Below are 6,676 nucleotides of genomic sequence, written 5' to 3'. Positions count from 1 at the left end.
TCCTCACAAGTGGAACATCCTGAGCACTAAGCACTGTGCCACCCCACCCCTACTCCTGAGTCTCCCAGGGCCAAGAGATTTAAATGCATCTAGAGGGAACATCGCGACGCCCCCCTAGGGCCCCCGGTTGGTTCTCAGGCCTGGAGCAAACAATTTGTGGGTGCAGCCGGTTAATTTAGGGGGAGAGGGGCGGTGCAGACGCCACATGCCCCGGCGGCGGCCACCCCTCCCCGGCGGCGCGGGCGCGGCGAGGAGCAGTAATGAGAGGTTATTAGCTGCACCCCGAGGGAGGCGCGGGCGGGGCGGGGCGCTTGGGCCCTGACACCCCGAAAGTCTGGCTCCTGCGGGGCGGCCGCACCCCACACCCCCTCCCCCAGCGCCAGGCTCCCCCGAGGGCGCAGGCGGGGCCTCCGGTGTCCAGGCTGAGCCGCCTTCCTGCAACCCGTGGGAATCTGGGACACCGCCCCCCCCAGTCCAGCAGACAGCCCCCCCAAAACATACACCCACCCAAGAAGGTGCCGACGCCCCGCCCTCTGCAGCTGAGCCGGAAGGATTCAGGACACTTCAGAAGGACCTGTCTGTCCACCTCTAGGGGTGGACAGCTATTTGGGGGTGGGGGATGGGAGTGGGGTCCCCTTCATTGCACAGCCCAAAAAGGTCTTGATATTTAGACCTCTTGTCTAGCAACAGGAAGGGGGGGGTGCTGGAGAGAGAGCTGACCATATTGGCCAGCTGTGCTTTGCTAGTGAGATTGGTCGATGGTTGACCCCTGGCACCACATGGGAATACCACAGGGACAGGGGAAGCTCAAACATGATCTCTCTCCCTCCTTCCCTCTGGCTATGAGAAGGGGGGGAGTTGCTTTCCCCCACACACACACACAAAAGGTGACACTGTACATGTGCAAGACCTCACAAACACAGTAAAATAAATAACTAAACAAACAAACAAACAGGTAAACAAGTGCTTAAACAAAGGGTAGGCATGGGTTGCTTTGAGGCTGATCTGGACTGTGATCCATGCTGCTAGACCCAGGTCAGCAGACGAAAGAAAAAGCTGGGCTGCCATTAATTGGGGAGAGGGGGAGGGGGAGACTGTATTTATGCCCCTGGTTGGAGCCCTGACGCCCAGCACCAGGGGAAGCTCTGCTACTGTGGTTTCCCTTTCTCTCCCTTGTCTATCAGAATGAAAAGGTGGCCCAGGGTGTGAAGACACACACACACACAGACACACACATACACAGACACACACACACACACAGGCAGCATGACCTCTCTTAGGAGGTGCTGGGTGCCCCATTGTTGGTTGGGGGGATCCCACCCCCCTAACTGCTGGCTTCCTGGAACAGCTGGGCCCCCTGCCGGGGTGGGACTGCTGGGAAGGAGGCTGACTCAACCCCTCCCTGTGGCCACAGCTGGACCCCCGCCTGCCCACTGGACTGCCCCCCCCAAGCACATCTGGCTAGAGACCCAGCCAGGCCCAGCATCCAGGGCTTCTGGGGCCTCAGGATGGGGGCAGTGCACCCTTGCATGCCACCCCCCACCCAGGGACCTCTGGACATGGTGTCCCAAACCAGGGGATGACCCTGCCAGGCGCTTTGGGTGTTGGGTGAAGCTTGACTCCACTGGTGATTGTCACGTGTGTATGTGTGAAAATGTGTGGCCTCAGGGACCCTGTGGCCTTGAGCGTGACCTTGACGGTCTGTAGGGTGGCTTTGGCCCAGAGAGTTAACCCTGTACCATCAGGCCTCGCCTCCTCCTCTGTGTGTGTGTGTTTAAATTTTTTTTATTACCTTTATTTATTTATTGGATAGAGACAGCCAGCAATTGAGAGGGTGGGGGAGAGAGAAAGAGAGAGACACCTGCCTGCAGCCCTGATTCACCACTCGTGAAGCTTCCCCCCTGCAGATGGGGATGAGGGGCTTGAACCTGAGTTCTTGTGCACTGTAACATGAGCCTCAACCAGGTGCGCCACCGCCATGCCCCCCTGCCCCCAGCCCAACTCTCTTTTTCACAGGTCACTCTGAACCCCTGTGATGCTGTGGGGTTCGAGTGTTCTTTTTTTTTTAAATACATATATTTTTATTTTATTATTTATTTATTCCCTTTTGTTGCCCTTATTGTTTTATTGTTGTAGTTGTTGTTGTTATTGAGAAGGGGAAGACAGAGAGGGGGAGAGAAAGACAGACACCTGCAGACCTGCTTCACTGCCTGTGAAGCGACTCCCCTGCAGGTGGGGAGCCGGGGGCTTGAACCGGGATCCTTATGTCGGTCCTTGCGCTTTGCGCCACCTGCGGCTTAACCCGCTGCGCCACTGCCAGACTCCCGGGGTTCCGGTATTCTTGTGTCCCACACACACCCCTGCAATCTCTTGTCCCTGCCTGCCTGACCTCCTTGCTCTGAACTCAGGGTCTTGTCCTGTTGACCGTACCCCACCCCACCCACCCCTCCCCTTGGGGCTCCTGGCCAGTTAGGCCTTGAGTCTATTTCTGGCCTTTTTTTTTGTTGTAGCTCTTGGAGAGGGAAAGAGCCAGGGGGGCTGGGCAGTCGTGCTCGGTCCAGGTCCTGGTCCGGGATAAGGGCACATAGTGCCAAGCACTGGGACCCGAGCAATGAACCTGGGTTCCAGCCCCCAGTTACCCACCTGCAGGGGGAAAAGCTTCACAAATAGTATAGCAGGTCTGCAGGTGTCTATCTTTTTTTTTTTTTTTTTTGGCCTCCAGGGTTATTGCTGGTGCTCAGTGCCTGCACCATGAATCCACTGCTCCTAGAGGCCATTTTCCCCTTTTGTTGCCCTTGCTGGTTTTTTATTGTTGTGGTGGTTATTATTATTGTTGATGTGGTTGTTATTGGATAGGACAGAGAGAGATGGAGAGAGGCGGGGAAGACAGAGAGGGGGAGAGAAAGACAGACACCTGCAGACCTGCTTCACTGCTTGTGAAGCGACTCCCCTGCAGGTGAGGAGCTGGGGGCTGGAACCCAGGTTCATTGCTTGGGTCCTACTGCTTCGGACTATATGCGCTTATCCCACTGCACCACTGCCCGACCCCTGTCTATCTGTCTTTCTCCCTCTCTCTCTCTCTCTCTTTTTAATTTTAATTTTTTAAAAATATTTATTTTATTTATTTATTCCCTTTTGTTGCCCTTGTTGTTTTATTGTTGTAGTTCTTATTGTTGTTGTTGTTGTTGGATAGGACAGAGAGAAATGGAGAGAGGAGGGGAAGACAGAGAGGGGGAGAGAAAGACAGACACCTGCAGACCTGCTTCACCGCCTGGGAAGCGACTCCCCTGCAGGTGGGGAGCCGGGGGTTCGAACCGGGATCCTTATGCTGGTCCTTGTGCTTTGCGCCACCTGCGCTTAACCCACTGCGCTACCGCCCGACTCCCCCTCTCTCTCTTTTAAAAATTTTTTTTATTATCTTTATTTTATTTACTGGATAGAGACAGCCAGAAACCGAGAGAGAAGGGGCTGATCGAGAGGGAGAGACAGAGAGACACCTGCGACATTGCTTCACCATTTGTGAAGCCTTCCCCCTGCAAGTGGGGACTGGGGGCTCGAACCTGGGACCTTGTGCACTATAACATGTGCGCTCAACCAGGTGCGCCACCACCTGGCCCCTCTTTCTTCCTCTCTATCTTCCCTTCCTCTCTCAACTTCTCTCTGTCATATCCAAAGAAATAGAAAAAAATGCAGGCAGAGGGAGATAGCATAATGGGCTCTCGGGGTCGTGTGGTAGTGCAGCTCGTTAAGCGCACATGGTGCAAAGCACAAGGACTGGAGTAAGGATCCCGGTTCGAGCCCTGGTTCCCCACCTGCCGGAGAGTCACTTAACAAGCATAATGGGCTCCAAAGCCCCAGGTTCAATCCCCCATACCACCACAAGCCAGAGCTGAACAGTGCTCTAGTAAAATGATGATGATGATGATGATGATAATAATAATAATGGGTCAGGCGGTCGTGCAGCGGGTTAAGGGCACGTGGCGCAAAGCGCAAGGACCGGCACAAGGATCCTGGTTCGAGCCCCCGGCTCCCCACCTGCAGGGGAGTCGCTTCCCAGGTGGTGAAGCAGGTCTGCAGGTGTCTGTCTGTCTCTCCCCCTCTCTGTCTTCCCCTCCTCTCTCCATTTCTCTCTGTCCTATCCAACAATAACGACATCAATAGCAATTAGATAATAATAACCACAACAACAATAAAAACAACCAGGGTAACAAAAGGGAAAAAATGGCCTCCAGGAGCAGTGGATTTGTGGTGCAGGCACCGAGCCCCAGCAATAACCCTGGAGGCAAAAAAAACCCCATTAATGATGATAATAATAATAATAGTAATAGCCACTAGGAGCAGTGGATTCATAGTGCAAAGACAGTCCACAGCCCTGAAGCTTCCTACAATGAAGTGGGGGCCAGGCTCCAAGCCGGGTTTGCAGCACTCAGTCCAAGGACATTATTTCACAGAAATAATGTGACCAGGGAAAAAATTATTAATTTATGATGGAGAGAGAGAGAAGCAGAGCCTCCCTCTGGCACATGTGATACTGGGGAGTGAACCCAGGACCTCATACTTTACTCACAGCACTACTTCCCACACCCCCACTTTTTTATTTTCCCTGAAGGCCCAAGAGTCCTGGCAAAACATTTTTCTTGTTTTAATTTAAGGTAGACAGGCCAGGGAGATATCACAGTGGTGTGTGCAACTGACGCTCCTGCCTGAGGCTCTGAGGTCTCAGGTACCATCCCCAGCACCACCATCAGCCAAAGCTGAGAAAATTTATTTCTCTGGTCAAAAACAGAGAAATAAAAGCGGACCAGGGAGGCGGCACAATGGATAAAGTGTTGGACTCTCAAGCATGAGGCCCTAAGTTCAATTCCCAGTATCACAAGTGTCAAGAGGGAGGTTCTGCCTGTCTCCCTTTAGTGAATCTGTAACAATAAAATAGGGCAGGGGAGACAGCGTAATGGTTATAAAAGATTTTCAGGCCTGACGTCCCAGGTTCAGTCCTCAGCAACACCATTAGCTAGAGCTGAGCAGGGCTCTGGTACCGCTCAAAGAGACAAAGACACAGAGACAGAGAGAGACCAGAGCCCTGCTCAGCTCTGGCTGATGGAAGCCAGAACCTCAGAGCCTCAGGCAGGAGAGCATGTTTGCAATCATCACCATACTGTCTCTCTAGTCTTCGTTTTTTACTTTTTTTTTTTTTTTAATGAGAAAGTAGGAAGAGAGAAAGAAGACATCACTGTGGTCCATGTGCTGCCGGGGATTGAACTCAGGACCTCATGCTTGAGAGTCCAACACTTTATCCGTTATGCCACCTCCCAGACCACTGATTTTTCCCTTTTTTCCAGATAAGAGACACAGAGAGGGAGAGAGAAAGAGCCCACAGTTGCAAAACTTCAGTCAATGCAGTGGTAGCTGGGCTCAAACCCGGGGCCTGTCTGGGGTAGCTGTTTCCACAGACCCAGATTCCTGTGTTTCTCTGTTAAAAGATCAGGAGGGAGAGACCAAGTCACTGCCCCAGGCCTACAGCACTGGCGGGCCTGGCGGTGCGCTCTGCCCACTGAGCCTCGACCCCCCACTTCCACCCACGGGAACCCACAAACACCCCCAGCCCCTGGATGCCCCTCCCTCCAGAAGGGTCGGTGCGGTGACAGGTGCCTTCCTTGTCCCCAGGGCAGGTGACCTTCCAGTGTGTGTGTGTGAGTGAGTGTGTGTGTGTGAATGTGTGTGCGTGTGTGTGTGTGTGTGTGTGTGTGTGTGTGTGGCGGGGGGCGTGGCGGGGTGCACGGGTGCACGGGGCGCAGCCCCCCCACCCAATATGCGGGGGCGCCCGCGTCCGCGTGACGTGGCCACCCCGGGGTGGCCTCGTGCGTGGTGGCCGACGCGGTCGTGCGTGCGAGCAGGCTGGCGGGGGCGGGGCCCGGGAGAAGGAGGGGGGCTCCCAGGGCGCACCCCGCCCTTAACCCCTTCCTGCCTGAGCTGAAACTCTGGGCGTTGGGGGGGCCTCGTCCTTCTCCCTTCTCGGGTTGGGGTGCACGCGGGGGCTTCCCCAACCAAAGGGGGCCGCCCCTATCCCAGGGAGTAACCCCCCACCACCACCTCCACCTCCCCCCACCACCGCCTCCCAGCCAGCCGCGAGCTCCTAGACACCCCCTTTTCTTGCGGTAACCATGGCAACCCCAGCTTCCCGCGCACCCCGCTCGCCGCTTCCTCCCTCCCTCCCCGCCCCCCAGTCCTGCGCTTCCTGCTCGGGGCTTGGGGAGCCCCCCGCCCCCACCCCGCGAGCACCCGGGGAGCTGGGGGTCACGCAGGTCGGGGCGTGAGTGACTCAGGCCGGCCAGCCCGGGGGTCCCCAGATCACAGCCGACCTCACTGCCCCTGTCCGCACCCCCACACCCCATGACTCACCCCCATTGGTGGCTCTCCCCCTGACGGTGACTCAAGCCCCTGGGGAAGGGGCTGCGGACTCCGAGACCCCCCCACTTCCAGACAAGGCGGGGGGAGCCCGGATGGCCATTCTGGAGATCGCCAACATGAGGGTATAGCATCCCCACCCGCGGGAGATTGGGGGGCTGGCGTCTCCCCATCATCCCAGCTCAGTGCAGGCGTCCCCCCAGCTACTGTCAGGGCCTCACCCTGCCCCCCACATTCTCGGAGACCTCCAGGTACTGGGGCGCCCCTCCTC

Source organism: Erinaceus europaeus, chromosome 23, assembly GCF_950295315.1.
Source record: "Erinaceus europaeus chromosome 23, mEriEur2.1, whole genome shotgun sequence".
NCBI classification, from domain to species: domain Eukaryota; kingdom Metazoa; phylum Chordata; class Mammalia; order Eulipotyphla; family Erinaceidae; genus Erinaceus; species Erinaceus europaeus.
Note: the sequence above shows the minus strand (reverse complement) of the source record.